We start from the raw sequence: 8,342 nt of genomic DNA, 5'->3' as shown, positions 1-8,342 counted from the left end.
ATATATATACATATATATATACACACATATATATATACATATATATATATACACACATATATATAAGTTTTTTTTTTGAGGTAGGGTCTCACTGTCACCCAGGTTGGAGTGAAGTGGCGCGATCTCAGCTCACTGCAACCTCTGCCTCCCAGGTTCAAGTGATTCTCCCACCTCAACCTCTCAAGTAGCTGGCACGCGCCACCATACCCAGCTAATTTTTTTTTTTTTTTGAGATGGGAGTCTCCCTCTGTGCCCCAGGCTGAGTGCAGTGGCATGATCAAATTTTTGTATTTTTCATAGAAACAGGGTTTCACCATGTTAGCCAGGTTGGTCTCAAACTCCTGACCTCAAGTGATCCACCCACCTCAGCCTCCCAAAGTGCTGGGATTACAGCCGTGAGCCACCGTGCCCAACCTAACTTTCTTATGTTTTTAACCTCCACTCAGTTCTAAAATTCACCAAGGAAAAGAGTCCAAAGAAATGGATTAGTTTGGCTGCATGGTTGACATTTAAATTAAATATAGCATCTCAAATACAGTTGTTCCCTTGTACATTCTGACAGACTATAAGCCTAAGGTCTGTTGCAGAACAAAATGAATCAATGGAGGCTGCAAAAGATTATTTACATTACTATTTTTCCCAATCAGAATAAATTTGATTCAATAAAACAACTCACTCTCTTTCCAAATTGTCTGAAAATACAATAGCAAGCCAACATAGAGAGACTCATACTGCTGTAATAGCCAATATTAAGCAATTTCCACCATTCAACTGTTACACCCTCCACAAAAACATCAAACCCCATACCTTTGAGGGCATGTTTGCTAATTTGGCCCTAGGAACAGATGCCAAGGAGAACACACATGGGAGAGCTCAGATGCAACTCCTCTGTAATTACATGCCCAACACCAATTTACATAGCACTTCTTTTTCACTTCCATGATTAGGTAACAAAATCATCACTCATATTCCCTCAAGGATATAGAGGCATTTTGAAACCCTGAGTTTTTCTTGTTTTCACGCCAAAAGAAGCCCTATAAAGTTTTCACACGTAAGTATACTAACTCAGTGAATGTAGTTTTCATGAAACTGTTTAAAAGAAGTCCTTCTCACCTTTCACATTTGTGTCAGACCTTTTCAGCTTCCCCAACGGATTGAATGAATGTACTGGAATCTGAGCTCCCTGGGGACACGACCATTGGCCTAGGCATCTTTGTCTTCTTAGCACTAGGCATTCAAATGAGTGTACGGTTTACTGACATGTCTACTCAGAACACCTTTGTGCTGAGCTCGCATGGGTTTTGTTTTTTTTTTAAGATAGGGTTCTGGCCGAGCGCCGTGGCTCACGCCTATAAACCCAGCACTTTGGGAGGCCAGGGTGGGCGAATCACCTGAGGTCAGGAGTTCGAGACCAGCCTCAACATGGAGAAACCCCGTCTCTACTAAAAATACAAAAATTATCTGGGCATGGTGGCGCATGCCTGTAATCCCAGCTACTTGGGAGGCTGAGGCAGGAGAATTGCTTGAACCTGGGAGGCAGAGGTTGCAGTGAGCCGAGATCGTGCCATTGTACTCTAGCCTGGGCAACAAGAGCAAAACTCTGTCTCAAAAAAATAAATAAATAGGCCGGGCGCGGTGGCTCACGCCTGTAATCCCAGCACTTTGGGAGGCCGAGGCGGGCGGATCACGAGGTCAGGAGATCAAGACCATCCTGGCAAACATAGTGAAACCCCGTCTCTACTAAAAAATACAAAAAAAGCCGGGCGCGGTGGCTCAAGCCTGTAATCCCAGCACTTTGGGAGGCCGAGACGGGCGGATCACGAGGTCAGGAGATCGAGACCATCCTGGCTAACACGGTGAAACCCCGTCTCTACTAAAAAAATACAAAAAACTAGCCGGGCGAGGTGGCGGGCGCCTGTAGTCCCAGCTACTTGGGAGGCTGAGGCAGGAGAATGGCGTAAACCCGGGAGGCGGAGCTTGCAGTGAGCCGAGATCGCGCCACTGCACTCCAGCCTGGGCGGCAGACTGAGACTCCATCTCAAAAAATAAATAAATAAATAAATAAATAAATAAATAAATAAATAAATAAATAAATAAATAAAATAAAAAATAAAGATAGAGTTCTGCTCTGTCACCCAGGCTATAATTGTACAGTGGCACAATTATAGCTCACTGCAGCCTTTAACTCCTAGGCTCAAGTGATCCTCCGTCCCAATGTTCCAAAGTGCTGGGAATACAGGTATAAGTCACTGTGCCCAGTCGTTATTTTATAATAGAAATTACATCATTAGGCCAGGTGTGGTGGCTCACGCCTGTAATCCCAGCACTTTGGGAGGCTGAGAAGTAAAAAAAAAAAGAAGAAGGGACTGGACTGAATGTAGGCACCCACAGTCATCCCACAGCATGAGGGCTTCTGAGGTTTTAGGGACAAAGCAGCAACCCTGAACAGATGTCATTATGAATTCATAAAATTAACCACCTCAGCAGCACTAATGTAGGCTAAGTACTAAATGCTACTCTTGAAAATATAAAATACTGTTGAATGAGAGATATATAGATCATAAAATGATTCAATCTAAGACAATAAGCCTTCTTATGAATATACCACTATTATCATTGTATCAACTCAAATTAAAGTTATAGAAAGTAGAAAAAGGACAAAATTAAAAATTCTACCCTACTCTGTGCATTCAGCAAATATCAATGAAACATTTGCTATATGTAAAAATACTGTGCTTATTGCAAGCTTGACTACTATCAAATATTAAAAACACAAAAAGAAAAAATATACTGTACTTAGCTCCCATACAAGGTACAAAAAGAAGATATGTCACTATTTGCTCTCAAAGAGACTGACCCAGTAAGAGCCAAGGATACACAAATTAATAATACCAACACAGAGCATTATGTAATAAATGACCTATGAGACAAAACAAGAAGCTTTAGCGGTTCAAGGAAGAGATGGCTTCCAACCAGTATAAGGAAGGTTCACAGACAAGCATTTCAGCTGAGTTTTAAAGACTAGGTAGAAGCCAGGTGTGGTGACTCACGCCTGTAATCCAAGCACTTTGGAAAGCCAAAGCAGGCAGAAAACTTGAGTCCAGGAGTAACACAGAAAAGTGACCATCCTAAGAGCAGAGCAGGATGAATTACTGCAAAGTAAACACGATCTCTTTTATTTTAAGATGGGGAAGTTTTTGTTTTGTTTTTTAAGACGGAGTCTCACTCTGTCGCTCAGGCTGGAGTGCAAAGGCGCAATCTTGGCTCACTGCAACCTCTGCCTTGTGGGTTCAAGCGATTCTCTTACCTCTGCCTCCCAAGTAGCTGGGACTATAGACACACACCACCACACCTGGATAATTTCTATATTTTTAGTAGAGACTGGGTTTCACCATATTGGCCAGGCTGGTCTCAAACTCCTGACCTCAAGTGATCCGCCCGCCTCGGTCTCCCAAAGTGCTGGGATTACGGGGGCGGGGGGGGGGGGGGTGGTGACCCACCACGCCCAGCTGGAAAAGTTTTAAACAATCAAAATGATAGACATATCCAAGTCACTTAGCTTATACTGACAATTGCCACTATGAGAAATTCCAAGGTTTTCTATAAAACCGGTAAGACTCAAAGCTAACAATCCACATTTGTCAAAACCCACAGCATCAAAGAGTGAAATTTAATAGATGTATTTTAAAACAACAAAACAAAACACATATATAGGAGGCTGGGGAATCCCAGATTATGACAAAATAATCTAACTACATTACAAATATATGAGACCACCTTGGGTGGAGGAAAAGGTATTAACGTAAGTAACTTTGGAAACAAGGGGCAGCTGTAAGACTATAAAGGCAAAAGAAACTCCATATAAGCACTAGTCTCTACTTGACAAAGTTGTTTCTCACAAAAGTAGAGGCTAGCAATACTAATCTACCCATATATGTATACTGGCATTGAACGATTAAGTAAATAGTTGGCAGATGGTTAGACCCAAGTTTCTTATTGGAGTGGGAATTTACAGACAGTCAAGGAAGGAGAATAGAATGATCCTGTGATAATGGATTAGAGTAGGAGACAGGATGAACTCATGTTTAAATAGATACAGATGGTTACATATAGAAATATTTACAATTGGTGTATAATACACACACACACACATATATATACATGTGTTAGTATACACTCATCTACCACCTTGTTCTGTTAGCTGAAAGGGCCTACAAGTAATAAGCATACCTAGCACCCAGATGTTCTTTCCAATGCCATTCTCCAACAAAAGAAACCAGGGCTCCTTGGTGAAATGGCAGAATCCAGGAGAAGGATAGGAAATATATAAGAAGAGCCTGGAGAATCCAGTACTGCCACAAAGTAAGGAAGTGCCCTAAAAACAAAACAAAAGAAAATTGATGAGATTGTGTAAAAGGGGCAAAGGAGACTGATCAAAGAGCTCCTGATGGTCAAAACTGAAACAGCTGGGCCACAAAATAAATTGGTACTGGATTAAAACCCAAAGTAGAGGCCAGGTGCTGTGGCTCATGCCTGTAACCCTAGCACTTTGGCAGACTGAGGCGGGTGGAGTGCCTGCACTCAGGAGTTCGAGACCAGCCTGGGCAACACGGTGAAACCCCGTTTCTACTAAAATACAAAAAATTAGCCAGGTGTGGTGGTGTGCACCTGTAGTCCCAGCTACTCGGGAGGCTGAGGCAGAAGAACTGCTAGAACCAGGGAGGCAGAGGCTGCAGTGAGCCGAGATCACACCACTGCCCTCCAACATGGGTGACAGAGGGAGACTCCATCTCTAAATCAATCAACAATCAATCAATGAATCCCAAAGTACAAAATGAATATCCACAAATTCATATTGATATAACTGATTAAGAAAAAAAAAAAAAAAGGCCAGGTGCAGTGACTTATGCCTGTAATCCCAGCATTTTGGGAGACCAAGGGAGGCAGATCATGAGGTCAGGAGTTTGAGACCAGCCTGGCCAAAATGGTGAAACCCCATCTTTACTAAAAATACAAAAAATTAGCCAGGTGTGTGGTGGTACACACCTGAAAGCCCAGCTACTCAGGAGGCTGAGGCAGAATTACTGGAACCCAGGAGGCAGAGGCAGGAGTGAGGCAAGATCTCGCCATTGTACTCCAGCCTGGGAAACAGAGCAAGACTCCGTCTTTGGGGGGTGGGAAGAAGAGGGGACTCTCCCCTGCAGATTTCCAAATAATTTGTGTATGTACGTTTTCCTCTCACTTCCAGCAGTAGAGTATAATTTCCGCTACCTTCCTAACTTGTCTCCATCTAGGTGAAGTTATTATATTATCATCATACAATGTAGCTAGACACTAAGCTAGTTTTACAATGGATAGAAAGTAATTTCATTTCTGCATACCTTGGGTAAATAAAACTTTCTGTGTATCTATGACAGGAAATTCATAATGGGGAAATGAAGGTTAAAAATTTAAAGTAGGCAGGGTGCAGGGGCTCATGCCTGTATTCCCAGCACTCTGAGAGGCCAAGATGGGAGGATCACTTGAGCCCAGGAGTTCAAGACCAGCCGGGGCAACACAGACTAGGCCCCGTTTCTACAAAAAATTTTAAAAATTAGCTGGGTGTGGTGGCAGCTACTTGTGGAGCTAGGGTGGAAGGAAGGCTTGAGTCCAAGAGGTGGAGGCTATAGAGAGCTATGGTCTTACCACTGCACTCCAGCCTGTGTGACAGTGAGATCCTGTCCCCCACAAAAATTAATTAATTTGGCCAGGCACGGTGGCTCACAGCTGTAATCCCAGTACTTTGGGAGGTCAAGGCGGGCAGATCACGAGGTCAAGAGATTGAGACCATCCTGGCCAACATGGTGAAAACCTGTCTCTACTAAAAATACAAAAATTGGCTGGGTGCGGTGGCTCACACCTGTAATCCCAGTACTTTGGGAGACTGAGGAGGGTGAATCACCTGACATCAGGAGTTCGAGACCAGCCTGGCCAACATTGTGAAACTCCATCTCTACTAAAGACACAAAAAATTAGCTGGGCATGGTGATGGGCACCTGTAATCCCAGCTACTTGGGAGGCTGAGGCAGGAGAATCACTTGAACTCCAGAGGTGGAGGATGCAGTGAGCCAAGATCCCACCTTTGCACTCCAGACTGAGCAACAAGAGCAAGACTCTCAAAAATAAAATAAAATAAAATAAAAATACAAAAATTAGCTGGGTGTGGTGGCGTGTGCCTGTAGTCCCCAGCTACTTGGGAGGCTGATGCAGGAGAATCGCTTGAACTGGGAGGCGAAGGTTGCAGTGAGCTGAGACAGCGCCACTGTACTCTGGCCTGGTGACAGAGTGAGACTCCATCTCAAAAACAAATAATAATAATAATTTAATTAAAAAGTAAAAACCAGACTGGGTGCGGTGGCTCACACCTATAATCCCAGCACTTTGGGAGGCTGAGGCGGGCAGATCACCTGAGGTCAGGAGTTCGAGACCATCCTGGCTATGGTGAAACCTTGTCTCTACTAAAAATACAAAAAATTAGCCACGCATGGTGGCAGGCGCATGTGCTCCCAGCTACTCATGAGGCTGAGGCAGGAGAATGGCATGAACCCGGGAGGTGGAGCTTGCAGTGAGCAGAGATTGCGCCACTGCACTCCATCCTGGGTGACAGAGCGAGACTCCATCTCAAAAAACAACAACAATAACAACAACAACAACAATAACAACAACAAAAAAAAACAAAAGTAAAAACCAGCCGGGTGTGGTGGCTCACGCCTGTAATCCCAGCACTCTGAGAGACCAAGGCAGATGGATCACCTGAGGTCAGGGGGTCGAGACCAGCCTGGCCAATATGGTGAAACCCTTTCTCTACTAAAAATACAAAAATTAGTCCAGCATGGTGGTGGGCACCTATAATCCCAGCTACTCAGGAGGCTGAGGCAGGATTTTCACTTGAACCAGGGAGGCAGAGGTTTCAGTGAGCTGAGATCGCACTAGTGGGCAACAGAGCAAGACTCAGTCTCAAAAAAAAAAAAAAAAAAAAAAAAATGCAGCCGGGCGCGGTGGCTCACACCTGTAATCCCAGCACTTTGGGAGGCTGAGGCGGGCAGATCACCCGAGGTCAGGAGTTCAAGATCAGCCTGACCAACATGGAGAAACCCCATCTCTACTAAAAATACAAAATTAGTCAGGCATGGTGGTACATGCACGTAATCCCAGCTACTTGGGAGGCTGAGGCAGGAGAATCACTTGAACCTGTGAGGTGGAGGTTGTGTTGAACCGAGATGGTGCCACTGCACTCCAGCCGGGGCAACAAGAGCAAAACTCCATCTCCAAAAAAAAAAGAAAAAGTATATTATATCAGTTGCTGGTTATAGCTCATTAACTCTAATATTTAGTCACTTCTGATACAGCATATTTGTTCATTCTGGGATAACAGATTTAGGACAGGGAAAAACAAGTGAAATAAAAGTATAATTCCCTCTTTGCCACCTTCAATAAATTTAATCCCACACACTGAGAGCTTTGCTTGCACTTAAAATTTATAGGTTAAAATTTTTGGCCCGGCACGGTGGCTCAAGCCTGTAATCCCAGCACTTTGGGAGGCCGAGATGGGCGGATCACAAGGTCAGGAGATCGAGAACATCCTGGCTAACACGGTGAAACCCCGTCTCTACTAAAAAATACAAAAAACTAGCCGGGCGAGGTGGCGGGCGCCTGTAGTCCCAGCTACTGGGGAGGCTGAGGCAGGAGAATGGCGTAAACCCGGGAGGCGGAGTTGCAGTGAGCTGAGATCCGGCCACTGCACTCCAGCCTGGGCAACAGAGCGAGACTCCGCCTCAAAAAAAAAAAAAAAAAAAATTTTTTTAAATTGCTGCAACACAGAAGGAAGGCACATTGTTATTATTACCATTGCCATAGTTGAATGAAGGAAGATTAAATATATCTATTATTCTCCAAAAAAAGAATGCTTATGGAATTGATGAAAAGATTTAATAAATGACATTGCTATATTGTGATTTAGTAAGCAAATAAAGTTATTCTCCTGGACCCTGAAAAATAAATCTTATTTGGTTTAACTACTCCTATCAACACTGTTTCAACTAATGAATTACTTTTGTTTTTTTGAGATGGAGTCTCTCGTTCTGTCACCTAGGCTAGAGTGCAGTGGCACAAACTCAGCTCACTGCAACCCCCATCTCTAGAGTTCAAGTGATTCTCCTGCCTCAAGCTGCTGAGTAGCTGGAATTACAGACATGTGCCACCATGCCCAGCTAATTTTTGTATTTTTAGTAGAGATAGGGTTTCACCATGTTGGTCAAGTTGGTCTAGAACTCTCGACCTCAAGTCATCTGCCTGCCTCAGCC

The 8,342-nt window shown here is 43.8% G+C and overlaps 1 protein-coding gene across 2 annotated transcripts in view; it reads right to left on the bottom strand.

Moving 5' to 3' along the window:
- The window catches only part of FBXO42 (F-box protein 42), a 98,415-nt gene that overhangs the window by 75,670 nt on the left and 14,403 nt on the right, over nucleotides 1-8,342 (bottom strand). Inside the window, exon 2 of one of the 2 annotated variants that reach the window (XM_023193497.1) lies at nucleotides 4,231-4,375. The exons of the other annotated variant lie outside the window; for it this stretch is intronic. The gene's annotated coding sequence lies outside the window, so the exon portion shown is untranslated. The remainder of the gene's footprint in view (nucleotides 1-4,230; nucleotides 4,376-8,342) is intronic. 2 annotated transcript variants of the gene reach the window in all.

The sequence above is a fragment of the Piliocolobus tephrosceles genome, chromosome 1 (genome assembly GCF_002776525.5).
Source record: "Piliocolobus tephrosceles isolate RC106 chromosome 1, ASM277652v3, whole genome shotgun sequence".
In the NCBI taxonomy this organism is placed as follows: domain Eukaryota; kingdom Metazoa; phylum Chordata; class Mammalia; order Primates; family Cercopithecidae; genus Piliocolobus; species Piliocolobus tephrosceles.
This window is presented reverse-complemented; position numbering and strand designations above follow the sequence as displayed.